Raw genomic sequence first — 17997 nt, 5'->3', positions numbered from 1 at the left:
TGGAGTACTTGGACGCGTGTGATGGAGCATTGTCCTGCATGAAAATCATGTTTTTCTTGAAGGATGCAGACTTCTTCCTGTACCTCTGCTTGAAGAAGGTGTCTTCCAGAAACTGGCAGTAGGACTGGGAGTTGAGCTTGACTCCATCCTCAACCCGAAAAGGCCCCACAAGCTCATCTTTGATGATACCAGCCCAAACCAGTACTCCACCTCCACCTTGCTGGTGTCTGAGTCGGACTGGAGCTCTCTGCCCTTTACCAATCCAGCCACGGGCCCATCCATCTGGCCCATCAAGACTCACTCTCATTTCATCAGTCCATAAAACCTTAGGAAACCAGTCTTGAGATATTTCTTGGCCCAGTCTTGACGTTTCAGCTTGTGTGTCTTGTTCAGTGGTGGTCGTCTTTCAGCCTTTCTTACCTTGGCCATGTCTCTGAGTATTGCACACCTTGTGCTTTTGGGCACTCCAGTGATGTTGCAGCTCTGAAATATGGCCAAACTGGTGGCAAGTGGCATCTTGGCAGCTGCACGCTTGACTTTTCTCAGTTCATGGGCAGTTATTTTGCGCTTTGGTTTTTCCGCACGCTTCTTGCGACCCTGTTGACTATTTTGAATGAAACGCTTGATTGTTCGATGATCACGCTTCAGAAGCTTTGCAATTTTGAGACTGCTGCATCCCTCTGCAAGATATCTCACTATTTTTGACTTTTCTGAGCCTGGCAAGTCCTTCTTTTGACCCATTTTGCCAAAGGAAAGGACGTTGCCTAATAATTATGCCTATAGTTTCCAAATAGTAGGTCAATCTTTCAGTTACCATACGCTCCATCACTTTACAAATGTGCGATGTTAACGCTATAGGTCTAAAATTTCCTGGATTTGTGACATCCTTTCCAGGTTTCCGTACCACCACAGCTTCCTTCCAGCTTTGCGGCAGTTTCCCACCCTCCCAAACTCTGTTATACAACCCTAAAGTTCTTTAGCTGACTCACTGAGTTGGTTCAACATGGTATAGCATACCTGATCTTTTCCCGGCGCTGATAATTTAGATTTCTGTAGTACCCGATGTAGTTCTGGCTTTGTAAAAAGGATATTTAATGAATCATCTGCATCCCCTACCAGGTCCATTAAGCCTCTATTCTCTGCAATAGTCATGTCTCTGCCTCGTCGCCCTTCCTCACTAACATTGCCTGAACTGTGGACTTTAACAAAAGTTTTAGCCAACACATTTGCTTTTTCCTCATCTGTTACAGCTTTGACGTCTCCATCCCTCAGGATTGGATAATCACACTCCCTTTTCATACCATTCATCCTTCTAATCATCGACCAAATGTTCTGTATTCTCGTCTCCCTCCCCACTGAATTACAAAACCCCCTCCAAAAGTCCCTCTTTGCACTTTTAGTGGTTCTTTTTACCTTCCTCTTTCTCTCTCTCCCCCTCCTGCTCTGTTCCTGTGCAAGTCTAACTACCGCCCCTCCCTCCTCTTCCCAGCGCAAAGCACAAGGCTCGCGTGAGGAGTGAAGCGGAAAAAGAGTGCGAGAGAAAAAAAAAAAAAAAAAAAACCACGGCTCGCGATCCATTTAACCCTAGTCATAAAGCGTATATTTATTTTCTTACTGTTCTTATATATATTGATATACTGGACTGTATGTAGCGGAGATGACAATAAAGTTTACTTTGACTTCAGCGAGGAAGCGCACCAAGGGTTCTCACGCTCACTTTTCGCGTACAGAATTTCGAAAAAAACATCGGTGCAAATTATAAATCTGTATCATAATGTCCGGTGTTGTCATGTTTGCTGTTTTGTTTTTATTTTTATTTTATTTCGCGAGCTCCAGCCAGCCAGAGAATCACCCGCCGCCCCGCCCTCTCCTCCCTGTGCCACAAGCAGCAGGCGCACCTCGCAAACGGTGTGCCCTTACTCCCAGCAAATGGGCGATAGTAAGCCGATCGGTGCCTATGCCTATCCCAATATGCGCTGGCATGACGTCGGGGCAGCATGAGTACGAGTAAATTATTATTATTATTTTTTTGCCGATGCCCGTGATGCCGCCCCGGGCAACCGCCCGTATCAAAAACTGGTTGTAGATACAACTTTTCTTTTTTGACCCCTAAAAAAATGCTGGTCTGCACTGGTTTAATTTTTCCTGAATCTCTTCTGAAAACTCCATGTTTTTGCCTCAAAATTATATTCGCCTGACAAGGATCAGGGTCATACATTTGTACCACAAGGTGGCAGAAGTGCTGTTTAATGACTCATTTGCTGTTCTGCAGAGGCTGCTTTCAGATACCCCTAAAAGATTTCCACTTTTAAAGTTTTAAACTCACGGATATGTAAATGCTATACGACAAATTTTTAACAGAATATAATAAAACAGGACTACTTGCTAGGTACACTAAGCTGTTAATGCACATTTCCCAGCTCTAAATAAATCTCACCAAGTCAAGCAACTTAAAGTTTCTGGGGATTTTGTTAATCATTGCAACATTTCTAAGCCTACAGAGAGAACCACAGTTCCCTTTAGGTTGACTTTACACATCATTTATGTGCACGAAGATAATACATTTTCCATGACACATGTCAAAAACACATCAAACAAGAGCTATTAAATGTACCCATTCTTTAAATTATTTATTTAGTGATATTGCACTTGGTACATTTGCCATTTTTTGTGGTATTGCCAGCCTGAATAAAGTAATTGACATGCAGTGGAGATTTTAAAACACTGTGCTTGAAATGAGTATCGCTATGTTACCATGACCTCTTAATCTGAAAGGCTTCTCCCAGACATGCACATTATTTTGTTGTTTGTGGTTTCCTGAATGCACTTGAAAGCTGCGGTGAATGACCTAAAGTTCACAACCATCAAACCCTCAAATGTGCAACCATGCATATCCAATTGCCAGCCATTATTATATAAATAATATAAATCACTAAAGTTGTCCATCATTCATGACTGAAGAGGGAAATTTATACACAAAAAAGAAGAATTTTGTGTGTTCCACATAGTTAAAATATGAGTTAGAGGACTTCAACAGCATCTATAAACATGTCTTAAATTTACTATCTACACTTGCACAGCAATGCCTTGACTGTTCATTCGTTTTTGATTAGAAGTTGGACTTTTTGCAACTACCAGACTCAGCAACCTGTGTTTATCCCTTTATTCAATTTAATCTCAGAGAAATGTACTGATAGTAAGGTCCTCATGAATAAGAATGTAAGTAAATATAAATATAAGTTGGAACAACTTCATTTTTTTATAAGTGTGACACTGCGTGTCTGGCCCGGCACACACACGTCAGTGTTGCAGGGCAAGTGAACCTTTTATTTTCCTTTTCAGTGAACAAACTTGCAGCCTTTTCAGCCGTTGCGGCTGCTCTGGCTCAGGTCTCTCGTCTTCTGTGGTCCCAGCTGGCTACTAAAACAGGGAAAGCATGATTGGATGATTGAGCCCACCTGCCCTGCCAGCATCCCTGGCACTGCCCCCAAACCCACTGCAGCACCCCTCCTCTGCAGCTGAACAGCAGACCACACCCTGCCACATTAAGTTTAAAGGCATTCATTTTCTTCTACTTCTTCCTTCTCCAACACGTTCTCACTCCCAACTCGTCAAACGTGTGACGCATGGTCAGGCTCCCTCTGCTTCACTTATGGACGCGCAGGGTACCCCCCTCGCGTCGGGAATTGACGTGAAGGGTCCTCCGATTGAAGAGATTGCCGCGGAAGTGCCTGTTGTCGGTATATTTAGACATTTTCCATCCATCCATCCATCCAGGCCCTGCGACAGACTGGCGACCTGTCCAGGGTGTACCCCGCCTCTCGCCCTATGACAGCTGGGATAGGCTCCAGCGCCCCCCGCGACCCTGAAAAGGATAAGCGGAAGCGAATGGATATTTAGACATTTTCCAAATCACATTGTAGTGACGTATACAGAACACAATAAACTATATAATGTAAACAACTACCTGAAAAACAGGTAGAACGATACTTTTGTATCGTTTATTGCATTTATGGAGGGAGTGATGTATGCTGGGTAATGGCCAACATAGCTACTGGGTCACTATTCACCCGCTTCGGCTGTTATCAGTCCATACAATGGGCGTTATAAGCACAAACCAGTCCCATAGATATGGGCCATCTCCTGCTAGATTGTTCAGAAGGTTGTTCTCATCCATCCAGATGGAGGATCACTAACAGGAGCGTGGAAGACTCCAGAATCCACTCTGGCTGGAATCCGGTGGATATGCAGTGTGTACAGGTAAGACCATTTAAACGGACAGCATTTAAAAGTCAGCGAGTGTCAGTAATGTTAATGTGGTTATGTTAGTAATACACCGAGTGCTAATATAACAGCTTTAAGATGCATTTGTAGATGTTATTACGTGTTTTACCGTCTTTATGGTGCTAGCTTAAAGTTACGGTGTAAACGTTAGCTTATATTGGAGTAAAGCTGTTACTGTTTAAACGATGCTAGCACAGAAATATTAGCTTCTGTCATGACTGATGAAGTTACTAGTTAATAAAGTTTTCAGTAAAGTGTTTAATCGCAGCCACAGATTGACAGCAAATATCTCGATTAGCTTCAGTGCATCCATAATAAATATGTGCAAGTTTCAGTGCTTCGTTTAAACTGTATGATACTTATACTGACCCAGGGTCAGTGTAAAATACAATCCTAGCTGTGTGAACAAAGCCACTGTAAATTTAATCCTGCATGACAAACCTCAGGATGCAGGTTATTGTTACTCTTTCCTGCTGGCACACCTGTTACACCTGAGAGTCAGCTAGAAACTTACAGTGTCGTGGACATCATGCAAAGACTGCCAGACTCTGTAATACTGCAAATGATCAGTGACTCAGGTTATCACTAAACTTTAAACGGCACCTCTGTGTCTCTGTGTGCTGAACATTTAGGATTGAGTCAGGCTGCATCAGCTGAAGCTGTTATTTGTATATATCAGTATTTTTTATTCAGGTGTGGGGAAAATACGTAAGACTGCAGTGAAGCGATGCACCAGATTAATCCCTGGCCAAAGGTATCGTACTTAAATCAGACTACTGATCCAGCCACATCAGCCTTTTGTGAGGTCTGTTTAAAGTTGACTAAAAGTGAACTGCAGGTTCCTGAGAGGTGGACTGTGAGCACAGAAACACATGTTCATACATACAGCTGCAGCAAACTTACATTAATTTTAAATAGATTTGTCTCTGTGTTAGTCTTCTGACAGACTGGTGACCTGTCCAGATGTGTCCTACCTATGACTACTGGGACAGGCTCTAGCCTTTTTAATAGAAATTTTCTGTTATTCTCATTTAAAGTATTTAAGTGCTTATGCATATGCTTAGTTGTGACACTGTTATGGACTGTTCAGTGAAAGTTTCTAAAACTAGATGAACTTACTTCAGCGTCAGCAGTTTGAGAGAACAACTCCCTTTACGGGTGCTGATAAGGCCAAGGGCACAAAACAGCATAACCATTGATCTGTTGAAGTGTGGTAGGATCAGTTTGTAACTTCCTCCCTCTTCCTTGGAATGCATAAAGGAGGAGGAGCACAACTTCTGTGGCAGCACTGACATGACTGAACTGTGATGTTTGATGTGTGTTGGCGCAGTAACAAATAGCTTGATCACAGCTCTTTCTGTGTTGCAGACTTTATTTAAAAAATTCCACGACACCTCCCCCCCTCCCACTGTGAACCTGAATTGAATATTCAGAAGACATTTGTTTAAATAGTTCTACAAATCTGAGCCATAAAGATTGCTGGACTGCATGATGGCCTTACCCCTGAGCAGTCATCCTGTTAAAGGAGGAACCACTTAGAAGCTGTTTTCAAAGTAGCTGAGCAGATTTCATCTCAAGTAAGCGATTAACTGTTTGTTCGTTTGTTCTGCCACTTAAAGAGCATTTAAGGACGTCTTTTGAGTGTCCAGTTGAATTAATTCTACTGGCTCTCATGGTCATTTGTTATTATAGACATATTTTTCATGTTCATCCAGCTATTTAGTAAATTCTATCTATTTAGTAATATCCGTCAGCTATAAAATGTAATATAAATATAAAAATATCTAAATATCTCCTGCCCTTTATATTTTAATGATGTAAGTCTGTTATCGTGTTACATTAACATTCCTCACATATCAATGAGATGCTGTACAGTACAATCCTACTGACGCAGCAGAGGGATAACGACGGCTATTCAACATCGTTACACGACACATTCGAGCTGCATGACACAGACAAAGTGACTAAATCATCTTTTTTGTGGTTTATTGACTTCAAACCAGCAGACCAAGCCGATTGCAGAAGATGTCAGAGAAGAACTTCAGGCCGTGGACTGAAAAGGTTTGTTTTTTTTTCTTGTTATCAAAAGACATTTGGAGTGGCAGCTTCTACAACTGGTTGTGCTAAAGTAAAGCTTACAGTCTAAGAAATCACAGTGTTGATATTCAGCACAAAGAGAAAAGCTCACTTGTTTGAATTTATTTACAATCATAGTTTTATAAATTCTGACTGTAAACAGCTTTTACAGCTTTGATATTGTTTGGCACTCGATATCAGGTGATAGGGTTTAATTTAAAGGTTTCTGTGTCCCAATGAGCCATTTACACTGACCAGTGTCAGTTTAACTGTAACACATTCATTATTTAGATTCAACAAAGAAATAACTGAATGTAAGCTTCAGCGAAGTGGCGTTCATGGTCTCAGTGAACAGTCATGGTCACACACTGCATGTGGTTTTAAAGCAACATGTCTGTTCACTACAACGATCGAGATGTGTAATATTAGTGCAGCTACGGTTTGTTCTTGAACATCAGTTCTGTTTTCTACTTTGATCACTTAGACCAAAAAAGTGTTGTTTTCAGATTCTTTCTTTTACATCTATAAACCACCTGTTCATTTTTTTATTACAATTAGTTTCACATGAATGTTAGTGTTTCCTTTATGATCTTTTAATGCTTACACTACACTGTACACATTAGAGACATTTCTGTTACCTGTTTCTGTTGACTCAGAGTTGTGAAATGCTCTTTTATTTAATGCACAATATGAAGTTCATAATTTTCTTACAAATAAAACTCTAATGACAAACATGAACAGCTGTGCTTATTTCTGAGACATGAGTTTTCGAATGTGTTGATATTTAGACAGTGTGCATCTGTCTGCTGAAACTGTAATGGTGAACCTGAGGTGATGGTCAACAGAAGGCAAATATATATCAATATAAAACAATATTGAAGTAATGTCTTTACCCCCTGCAGCGTGTGGACGTGGTGCACACAATCACCTTATTCACTGTAGTAAACGTGCACCGCTAGCTCACGTGACTGACTGTCTCCATGGTTACATCGTATATTATTAGCTATGTAAACAGCTTCCAAAGATACCGCCATAGCTCTCTGCAGCTGTAACACTTTCACACTTTGCAAATCATTTCACGATTTTGATAGTTATGAAGACAGAATATGTTTTTAAGGTCATGCTAGGCGGTTGCTATGGTGGTTGCTGTGGACTTGGCTGGACCGCGTCCGATTCCTGTTATTAGCTGTCCGCCGTAGGAAGGCTGCGTTCCATTTACAAGTAGTGACAGTCTGCCGCAACTCGAACTCAAACCCCGCTTTGTTCTTTAATTATAGGCCTTTTATAGCCGTTCATGACACGCACACACACACACATAAAGCACTTTGCCTCACCATGAGAATGCAAGTTTACCTAACCTAACCTTTAAAATATCTGATATAGGATAGAAAAATGAAGCAACCAGAGATTTAATGATGAAGACTCTGGGTTCTGTAGTTCACGTTTTACAGTCCTGAATGACTCTTTTCATATGATTTATTGAAGAGGACTTTAGAATGCACTTTACATTTAGACTGTTGCTGTTTCATTTTTTGCATTGTTGCCGTGTTATGTCATGAATAAGGTTCACCTGCTGGGGGTTTGATGGATCAGCTGGACAATACAGTCAAAGACAGACTTCATTCATCATATGCAAGAAGTTGGATTTTTGTTGTCACTCATGTTTTTGAACCAAATATTGAAAACAAATCTGACAGACTGGATACCTGGTCAGGTGTACATTACCTTGTACTCAAGCATCCCAGGACAGAGCCCTGCCCCACCATGAGCCTGGGTGGATGTGTGGTTATAATATAAAAGGACCAATACTGAATATGAATATTTCATGAAAATTGAATTATAATACAAATTAGTAATAAGGGTTTCTCTGCGCCCTTATCTACCCCATACTCAAAGAGCTGCGGGCAGAGAGGGTGACAGGAGAGGATGGCACTGAAGAGAAGATGCTCGGTTTCTGGAGTCTCCTGGTCCTGTCAGTATTAGTAGGATACATCTGCTGTGTCTTCTCGTGGATGCTCACCTACCTTGACTCGTTCCAGCCTGGTATGGATTTCCCAACACTGCGGACAGTGGCCCACGTCAGAGATGTTTAATATTTATTACATATGTCTGAATTGCTAACCCTAACCCTAACCCTAGCTCAACAGACCACAATGCCCTGGACTGTCAGTATTATTACATGCTGTGAACATAAGTAGCTTTGATCACAGTTTATGTTGTAAAAGAGAAGGAATATTGAAAAAAAGATCAACATTGTGATATTATTTCTTCCAAACTGACCAGAAACATGCTTGTCATACTCTCACAGCAAAGGATCAAACTCACTGTGCATGACGGCTCAGGCCAATGATGTCTGTTAGATTGTCAGTTGTTTAGTGCTTCTGTACAGTTAGGGTCACCGTCTCTATTTCAGAATAATTAATATGCGGAAAACACTAAAAGTTGATTGTCTTCCAATATTCTAGCATAATTAAAAAACTTTGACTTTGTAAGTACATATTATTAGTCCTAATGCCAGTATGATTCTTCATAACTCCTGCTTTGAAATACTGAACTTTAAAATTTACCTGATGAAAGATCATTTACAGTGGCACTCTGTCAGGATCATTCTGACTGTAAGATCACTGTATTAATCTGAATCCTTCCGAAATGTGCTGTGAATGAATGCTGATGCAACTCACTGTGGGAAAGCTGTTAATAAAATGAATCTGTGACACATGCAACACATTCACAGAGGAAGAGGACACAAAGGGAGGACACGCAGAGGCTGTGTTAAAGTCAGAAATCCAAATCTTTATTAACTCATTCACTGCCATTGACGTCTATAGACGTCAATTACGTTTTTCAATGGGAGGGGCTAGAATACAACCTCGGGCAGCTTGTCAGTGAACATCAGACTGCTTGAAATGTATTTTTCACAAAAAGCTCGTTTTCTCCCTTTTTGTGGTCAAAACAGGCATTTTTGGTGGAACCCACCTCTCTTCTACAGCTGATTATTAAAGAATGGAAAATGGTAGAAACAAGCTTTTTTTTTTTGGATGGAAGAAGAGAGTCTGTTCTTCATTTTGATAGGTTCAGCGTTTATATGATCATAACACACAGTTTTCTGTGGCTCTTCAAAAATGAGTAAAAATGCTCAAAAACCCTGGCAGTGAATGAGTTAAAAAACAGGCGGCGGTAACGAACAGGAAGACAAGCAGTCCATCAAACAGTCCACAGGGTCAAACATACAGAGAATTCAAACAGCAGTAAAAAATAACTGGACACTGAAAAACTTAAAGCAATGTGTGACGCAATAAAAGGAAGCAGCGCAGTATATTCACTGAATTATCATCAATTACAAAAGAGAAAAACGACGATTTCTAAGGATTATTTTCTTAAATGCAGTTAGAGTGTGGCTGGTAAAGATGGAAACATACAGAATGTAAACTGTGTGAGTTTGGTGAACTTTGTTAGTAACAAATGAGGTAAAAAAAATAACCCCAAAACAGACAAAACACAGAAAGAGGCTCTCAGTATTCATTAATAATTAGAAAGAAACATTCTGGTCGTGGATTTTTACAGTCTTAGTTCCGCTCGCTGTCATCATTATAATCATCATAATCAATGGGTCCTGAGGTGGGTGGGGCTGTCTCTGGTGATGTCACCATGAAGGAACAGCATCTGGCACGTGTTGGTGAAACATCTCAGTACACTGGTGTAGTTTCCTCTCCAGCTGTTTGACATGTGACACTTGAACATTAAGGGGAAGGAGAAGAAACAGTGTTAGGTCAGGTGACCACATGGTTTCTAAAGTAACTGACAGGAAGTAACCAGGCCGTTAGAAATGGATGGCATGTGTTTAGAGTTACTGGAGTTGGGTAACTCTACTTACCAAAAGCAGAAGCACACAGATGAAGGATCAGATGCTGAATGTTGCAGGAACATGCTCGTGCGGTGGTCATTCAGTGCTGCTCCGGCAGGTTAGACAGTCCAAGACTGATATCCTGCCCATCTGAGAGTTTGAAAACACACATGCAAAGATTTATTTTGTATTACAGTCAAAGTTGGATGTTCATTTTTGTCCTTTAAAAATGTTTGTGTATTTGAAAGCACTAACATTTAAGGATGACTTGGATCGTCTCCTTTAAAGGGGAGACAAGTGTATCCACTGATCCACGTCACTTTACCTGGATGATGACTCCTCTCCCCCTCACTCAGAAACACTCCTAATATAACCAAGCAAATAAATAATATTGAAGATTTACTTACATCATTACAAAAACATCAAAAACATCTCCCTTTGATTCTATTTCTCCATTCCTGCTGAACATCAGGCAACAAATATCTCAATAAATCACAGTAAAATGTAAAGCACATGTTTTCTCTGCTTTGTCTAACCTCTGCAGAGCCTCTGTCAAGAAAAACATATCTGTAAGCATAAAACAAATATACATTTCATAACACGTCACTGGACAAACCTCGGTCAGTTGATTTCCTCTGTGCAGTGCAGACGAACATCAGTCAGCAAGTCAAGGTGGCGAGATGGACTGGTGTCCTTTGTGACTCTGCTGGTTCTTCTGAGGAAACACCACTGTCTCTCCACACCGTCACCATCTGTGAGCACAAACTGCTGCTCTGCTCTGCCAGCATGTAGGAAATCACATATCACACACACAGGGGTGAAGAAACATTAGAGCTCAACTTTGGATACTTTAGATCTAAACAGATCAAAGTAGCTCTTAGTTTCAGCAATCAGTGAACAGACAAACAATGATACCAAACTGATTCTGTATGAATACAATATGGTATTTTCAATACAGGTGTCAAATTAATTTATTAAAACTAATACAGATATATGTATATATATTTTTTTAATAAATTAGTTTGCTAAATTATAAGAATATATATATATATATATATTTTTTTTTTCATTTAACAATTCCAACTGAAAGAAATTAAATATTGAACAAAAATATATTGTCACATTCTGAGCATGCTCAGCATGCTGACAAACTTGAAGCTGCTACAGATTTTAAGAAGTGATAATTATAGGGAAAAAACTTCTCTTTTTCATCCGTTTAATCAAACATTTGATGCCTCAGCTGTCTCAGTCTATAGCGTTCTGCAACTACAACTAAGCTGAAGCTTGGATTTGGCTGCAGGTGCCCCTGTACATCCTTCTCAACATGTGGGTACCATTTAATCCCACTTCTTCCTGAGCTTTGCTTCATCACAAGACCAAAGGTGGCATCCCGTGTCACGGTCATATCATCATCCAGAAGAAACATTTGAAGAAACATCATGGAGAAGAAACATTTACGCGCCTCCTGGTTTTGTTTTCTGATCCTGCGAAAAGACTGAGGACAACAAAGCCCAGAGAACACGAGATACACAACATCCAACATTCAGACTCAACAGCCTCCATAAATGAAAAGCACCAGGTTGGTTCAGTTATAGTAGATATAAGCATACTTCACATTACTGGGTATGAATAATAATGAGGAGGCAAACTTTGAAGATTCAGAGCATGATGTCCCATCATCAGACTGTAAACAAACATCCACCAGGCTTCTTTGCTGGCAAAATTGATGATTCTCCTATCAGGGATCAGTAGAGTGTATTAACCTGTGGTATAAGCAGCAGTCACTGAAATATTACTGTTTCAGATAAGAAATCTAGGACATAAAAGCCAGGGTGGGAGGGATCTCTGCAAACTGACTTACCTCTGCAAGTGTGAAGCTCAACAAAAATCTGACTCTCCAGTCACAGACAAACAAAAAACTCCAGCTGGGAGATAGAAAACGCTGTCTGGGTCTTGCTGGATATTGCTGGTCAGGGTCCACACATTAGCAGAGTGCTTCTTGGTCCCACTGACCCATGTGGACAGTGACTGTGAAGAACTGTTCTGGAAAACAGAAAAGAGAATTAAAATAACAAAAAGCCAAACAGGACCATGCGTCACACGTGTTGTGATATTTTGATACCACGGTAGCATTTACAGGATATTGTTTTATTGTGATATTATACAGAAAAGAGTTACTCAATAAGGCCCATTTAATAGTTGTTTTTCTCTTTCTCTGTGACCCAAGAATTAATGTGTAAGACTCACAGGCTGGTACCCCAAGGTCGAAAACACCACAGAGACGAGACCACTTCCTTACTCCCATCCTCCCTTTTTCTTTATCTCTTAGAAAAAGGCTCGTTAAAGGCCAGGTGGTTTGTTTCAGAATTCACTAATGAAAGAACTCTGTATTCTATGTCTAGGAGTGTATTTTGCTGGGATGATCATAAATTGTAGCTGAACTGATAAACTACACACAGGATACTTCTTTGCTCACAAGGCAGGAAGACGTTTCCTTATTTGGTCTGTACCGGAACTTGCTGACACACGAACCTTTTTTTCTCTATATAAGCTGTTGTATACTTAATAAACCTTTGAGTCGATTGGGAAGGCAACCTAAAGCAGTCTCTGTTTTCTTGTTCTCCCAAGCTGCTCCCGAGCTCGTACTAACACGCTGAATGGCATACCTGAGTGTTACTTTAAATAATTAGGAATCTTAGAAGGAAAGGACAGAACTCTGCTTATCGCTCGTGCCTTGGAGGGAAAACCAGGATGGACATTTTTTTCCTTCAACACGTTTGACGAGTTGGGAGTGAGAACGTGTTGCCTTCTCACTTTAGCGCTTGCTAACGCAGAGAGTTTGCCCCTAGCTCTCCTTATCCCTAGCATCTTTCTCTGTCTCACAGATCTTCTGCATATCTTTCTTCACTACATTCATGAACCTGCTCTGTGGTCTTCCTCTTTTCCTTCTGCCCAGCAACTCCATTTTTAACATCAGTTGTCCAGTATATCCAATATTTGTCTTCCATACATGTCAAAACTAGGGCTGGGCGATATGACCCAAAATTCATATCTCGATATTTTTTAGCTGGATGGCGATATAAGATATATATCTCGATTTTTTTTTTAAAGCCATAAGTTAAGAACAAAAAGAGAGTTCTTAGTCACACTGTGTCCCAGATGTCACACGGGCACTTTTATTTACATACAGCGTAGATGTACATGAAGAAATTACTCAAAAATAAATTATCAGCATTTATTAAATAATCATGGTCCATAAATAAAAGAAAACAATGTTGTTTTTGTGCATAACAAAAAGCTCACAATTGTGCAGTGAAAATGTAAACTAATAGACGCTGAGCATAATAACAAAGAGACAGATTTCACAGCTGCACCACGTCTCTGAACAGGTGCCATTTGTGGTCCTTATACACACACGGTACGTATCACTCCGCGAGGCTCCTCCCCGGTAGCCGTAATCCTCTGACAATCCATCAAGCGGTGCAGCTCCGTAGCTTAGCAAAGTCATATTAAAACATTTTTTGACAGATTGCTGAGCTCTGTGTACCACATAATATCGGTTCGCGGTCAGTAAGCACAACCAGAATTCATACATAAGGCGCACTGTCGATTTTTGAGAAAATGAAAGGATTTTAGGCCGTGCAGCCCCTCCTGGCTGCATGTCGTTAGCGCGGTTAGCTCTAACGATGTTCGCTAACACGTTGACACCGTCCAGCCCCACGCACGGTAACTCGCTAACGGAGATTTTCCGCTTTCATCTTGTCATTGCCTGCAGGTGAAGCTATGGGGGAGGCGGAGTTGTGTTCAGTGAAGGAGAGGCGAGGCCGAGTAACGTTGCGTAGAGACAAAAGTGGACGAAAGAGAGGCAAACCTGTGGCTCCACAAGTATAATCATAACGTAACATAGACTATATCGATATAAATGATGTTGTCACATCTTATATCTCGTATGAAAATATATCGATATTTTTAAAAAACTCGATATATCGCCCAGCCCTAGTCAAAACCATTTCAGCCTGGCCTCTTTAACTTTGTCTCCAAACCACTCAACCTCAGCTACTTGTATACTTGTTTTGAACTCTTAACCAAATGTGACTGAAAAAGAAACAATGCATCATGGGAATGCCCCAGCAGATTAGAGGTATTGCAATGTATCTAAGGAATTATTTAAGGTAGACTAATTCAGCCCTAACTATGCTTTATCAAAAAGCATATAATTACTCCAACAGGGTAACAGGATTTGGTGGAAGCAATGTGATGGTGTGGGGTGGCTTCTCCCTCCATTGAAAAACAAAGCTGCAACCAGTGGCCAAATCTCCACAGTCTGGGACCAAACTCCATCCCCTAACAATTTTTGCCCCCAGAGAGTGGGTTTATCAGAGAGATTTATCAGACTATCTCCAGAATTTGGGAGGAAGAGGCTTGCCTCCAGTCCTGTCCTTAACCACAATGAACACATGTGAGATCACTTTGGGTTGCTGTTTGTGCCAGAGGGACCAACACAACCACACTGGCAGACTTGTAACAAATGCTGGTTGAGGAATGGGATGCCATTCCACAGCAGTGTGTGACAAAGCTGGTGACCAGTATGAGGGGGGAGGTGCAAGGCAGATTTATTTATATAGCACATTTTCATGCACAAGACAACTCAAGGTGCTTTATATAAACATTAAAAGGCATTACATTAAAAACAAAGAACATTAAACAACAGATAGCGAGAAACCATCAACGGAACACACAGTGAGTTATATACGACACAAACAGAGGTCAATGGCAAATACACCGTCATCGTAACTATTATCATTTCCACCACAATCACCACCACAACCATCATCAGCTCTGCCATCATCATCATCATCATCGCCACCACTGTCAGTGTACATATGCATGAAAATATATTCAAAAGAGAAAAAAAAACCTGTACATATTATTTAAAAGTGATAACACAAAAAAGTTTCAAGACCTAATTTAAAGGACTTTTGAGCAGATTTTGATCAGAGTTCAGGTTTTCTGGTAGTTTGATATTATTTGACCAAATTAGTAGAGTTTAGTTCTGGACCAGAACCATTCAGCACCTGGCGGCAGTGTGACAAATACACTGGCAGCAACCTTTTAAAATGAGATGTTTGGGGCACAGGAAATCAGTGTAGAGATCTGTGAACTTAAGTAATGTGTTCCCTTTTATTGGTCTTTGTAAGGAAACATGCAGCTGTGTTCTGAATTAGTTGCAGTTGTCTTAATGATTTTTAAAAGAGACTTGAAAAAAACTCCATTATAGTAGTCAAGCCTACTGAAAACAAATGCATGAACAAAATTCTCTAAATCATTTTGGGCCATCAGTCCCCTTATTCTAGATATATTCTTTAGGTGATAAAAAGGATGATTTGTTTATTGCTTTGATATGACTTTTAAAATTTAGCTTAGATTCCAAAATATCACCAAGATTTCAGGCAGAATTTCAGCATTCTAGCAAGTGAAGGTGGGCATTGTACTTTGGACCCTCATCTGTTTTTATCCATCCATCCATCCATCCTACTCTAAGCCCTTCCCGCATGGCCTAAGCCCTCACCCTATCTCTAACAGAGAGGACAGCCACCCTTCGGAGAAAGCTCATTTCTGCCGCTTGTATCCAAAATCTTGTTCTTTCGGTCACTACCCAAAGCTTGTGACCATAAGTGAGGGTAGGGACGCAGATCGACCAGTAAATTGAGAGCTTCGCTTTTACACTCAGCCCTCACTTCACCATGACATATTGGTACAACGTCCACATCACTGCAGCCGCAGCACCAATCCATCTGTTGAACTCCCGCTCCCTTTTCCCCTCACTCGCGAACAAGTACCCGAGTGAGGGGAGAAGGTGGCCGAGATGCTTAAACTACTCCACTTGGGGCAGGAACTCGTCCCTGACTCGGAGTGAGCACGCCACCCTTTTCCAGCTGAGGACCGTGGGATCAGAATTGGAAATGCTGTATTTCATTCCCACCGCTTCACACTTGTCTGTGAACTGCTCCAGTGTGAGCTGGAGGCGGTCACTTGATGAGGCCAACAGAATCACATTATCTGCAAAAAGCAGAGATGAGATTCTGAGACCATCCAAATGGAAGCCTTTAGCCAGTTGGCTATGCCTAGAAATTCTGTCCAGAAAAATTATGAACAGAATAGGTGACAAAGGGCAGCCCTGGCAGTGTCCAACACCCACTGGAAACAAGTCTGAATTATTGCCAGCTATGGGGACCAAGCTCTTGCAATGATTTTATAAGGATTGAATGGCCTGTAGCAATAGGCCAGACACCACATACTCCTGAAGCACCTCCCACAAGACACCCAGAAGGATAAGGTCGAATGTCTTGATAGCGGATATCAAGATTTGTTTCTCCATGGAGAAACTCACTTGAGTCTTTACTGTTGTTGGATGAATGCACTCCAAAACATCTGTAATTTTGAAACTGAACTCATCTACAAGCTTGTTAACTGTTAAGTGGACAAAGTCCACAAAGTGGAGGCAAAGAGGAGATAGTGTGGGAGAATAATTCCCTTGTCATTTCATTAATATATTACTTACTGATTACCTCAATTTTGCGTCTTTGTGCACTGGAGCATTTACATGAAAAAACACACAGTTATGGTCACGGAGAGCCACATCACTTCCTGTGATCTTAGAAATATTAAAACCCCTGGTTTTAATATTACATCCAGTCTACGCCCTGTGCGTTGGCACTGTAACATGTTGGATCAACTTATAATTAACCAGAATATTACACATGGGAAATGTCAACATGGATGTTATAATCACCAGTGATTACCAGATAATCAGATTAAGTACAAATTATGGACAATAATTCAGCAAATTCATCAAAGAATATTGTATTTAGGTGGCTTATAAAATTTAGAAAAACTGAATATAGTAACCCTGATTGCAACATATTGAAAGGAAGTATATTCTCTGTAGTACATATGTTTGCACTGGATGGAATTATTGACTAGATTGGTCAATAGGCCCTCCTTTCTTTCCCTCTCTCTCGTGAACAAAACTGAAGTCAGGAGTGACTGATTCAGTAAGAATGATTGTAATTGTATCTTTATCTAGCCAAGTCTCCATTAAAAACATGAAATTAAGTTAATGTATGATAATAAAATCATTAATTAACAATGATTTACCTGACAACTAAATTAAAAGTGTTGCAAGTGTTATGTACCTTCTTAGGTCTTTTCCTGTTACTTTTTTTTTGTTGTCCTGTTTGGATCTTTAGCCATCAGAATTGTTGTCTTAAGGCCAAGAAAGATGCCAAGCGGATTTATTTTACCAAGTGGATCATCATGGCCTTGCCTTATTGGTCCATTTGATTGACCTTTATTATAATTATGTAATTATTTTATTTTTGGTTGCTACAAACGGGACAGACATGACAGGGGGATAGGACAGGGAGAGAGAATGAAAGAAAGAGAGGGAGAGAAAGAAAACCAGAGGGGAGAAGAGACGGTGAGAAAGGGGGGAAGAAAGAAAGAAAAACAAACAAAACACCTGGATCACCTGTATGGAGAAAAAAAAAACAAGAGAAAGCAAACAAAAAAAGAGCAACATAATAAATACAGCACCACCCCGATAAACTAGCTAGCTGTAGATAACAGTAGATACTAAATATTAAATGATATTGTGCAGCACGCAAGATAGACAGCACACAATGTGCTTTGAGGCAGCAGCCAAGAAAGGTGTAGTCCGCGTCTGTGAACACCCGTGTGTACACCTGTGTGCATACCTGTGTGGATCAGCATGCTTGTATTCCAAAGGTTTC

The 17997-nt window shown here is 40.6% G+C and overlaps 1 protein-coding gene and 1 long non-coding RNA gene across 10 annotated transcripts in view; one reads left to right on the top strand and one right to left on the bottom strand.

Annotated features, from left to right (window-relative positions):
• The first annotated feature begins 3569 nt into the window (after positions 1–3569).
• LOC309699706 (bile salt export pump-like) overlaps positions 3570–17997 on the top strand; it is a 41251-nt gene continuing 26823 nt past the window's right edge. The window contains exons 1-4 of one of the 6 annotated variants that reach the window (XM_082522846.1): positions 3570–3736; positions 4182–4260; positions 5653–5861; positions 6288–6345. The gene's annotated coding sequence lies outside the window, so the exon portion shown is untranslated. Of the gene's footprint in view, positions 3741–3784; positions 4261–5652; positions 5862–6287; positions 6346–17997 lie in introns of those variants that run through there. The other 5 variants (XM_082522845.1, XM_082522843.1, XM_082522841.1 and 2 more) reach the window with 5 other exon arrangements.
• LOC309699709 lies at positions 8052–12285 on the bottom strand. 4 transcript variants are annotated; one of them, XR_014274440.1, is made up of 5 exons: positions 11539–12285; positions 10821–10982; positions 10460–10568; positions 10235–10354; positions 8052–10092 (listed from the first exon to the last, which is right to left on the bottom strand). It is a non-coding gene; the product is annotated as an uncharacterized lncRNA (long non-coding RNA). The 4 variants fall into 4 exon arrangements; XR_014274441.1 differs by having other exon boundaries at positions 10460–10982; positions 11539–11967; positions 12066–12285; XR_014274442.1 differs by having other exon boundaries at positions 10460–10982; positions 11539–11939; positions 12066–12285.

The sequence above is a fragment of the Aulonocara stuartgranti genome (genome assembly GCF_965226115.1).
Source record: "Aulonocara stuartgranti genome assembly, chromosome: 23".
Classification (NCBI taxonomy): domain Eukaryota; kingdom Metazoa; phylum Chordata; class Actinopteri; order Cichliformes; family Cichlidae; genus Aulonocara; species Aulonocara stuartgranti.
Note: the sequence above shows the minus strand (reverse complement) of the source record. Positions and strands in the feature narration are given on the sequence as shown.